The following is a 785-nucleotide window of genomic DNA, read 5'->3' as shown; positions in this document are numbered from 1 at the left end:
GATGCAGTTCCTCAAGGGCTGATGGACAAAAGACTTCAGTTTCTGGTTGGCTGTTGGTCACAGGCTACCCTCAGTTCCTTGCCACACAAGCCTCTCCATAAGGCATCTTGTTTCATCAGAGCAAGCAAGAGAGAAAAGCCAGAGGGAGTGCCAGAATGACAGAGAGAGAGTAAGCAAGACAGAAGTCATAGTCTTTTATAGCTCTATCTTAGAAGTAATGTCACGTCACTCTTGCCATATTCCATTTGTTTGAAGCAAGTCACTAGGTTGAGCCCATACATCAACGAAGGGGGTTACAAAAAGGCATAAGTACCAGAAGGTAAGATCAAAGAAAGTCATTCTAGAAGGCTCTGTGCCATAAGGATGAAACCATAAAGACAGAGGAAATAAGTTTCTTGAAAAAAATGTAATGCACATTATGTAAGTTACATTAAGTAGTTCTACTTTAGCTGCTAAACAGTCAATGTTTTTATTCCTAACTTTTTAACATTAACTTTCCTCTTCATCAAAAACAAATATGTGAATATTATCTAAGATTTCTCTCCGTTTTCACTCTAGTAACTCCCACCTCCATATCTGGGCATTCTTTTAATGGCAAAATTAAAAAGAAGGGATTATGTTTTAAAAATTAAGATAAAATAAACTTGAATAAGTTATTACAGAATAGTTTGACTATCTTACTCCTGGGAGTGATAATATAATTTTACTTGTGAGAAGACCTTTACAACTCATCAGCTTATGAATTATGTCTCTTTCACACAAAGAAAGCAAAAATAATCCTAACT

This window comes from Crocuta crocuta, unplaced genomic scaffold (genome assembly GCF_008692635.1).
Source record: "Crocuta crocuta isolate KB4526 unplaced genomic scaffold, BGI_CrCroc_1.0 scaffold1129, whole genome shotgun sequence".
Classification (NCBI taxonomy): domain Eukaryota; kingdom Metazoa; phylum Chordata; class Mammalia; order Carnivora; family Hyaenidae; genus Crocuta; species Crocuta crocuta.
The sequence above is the reverse complement of the archived record's forward strand: the minus strand, read 5'-3'. Positions refer to the sequence as shown.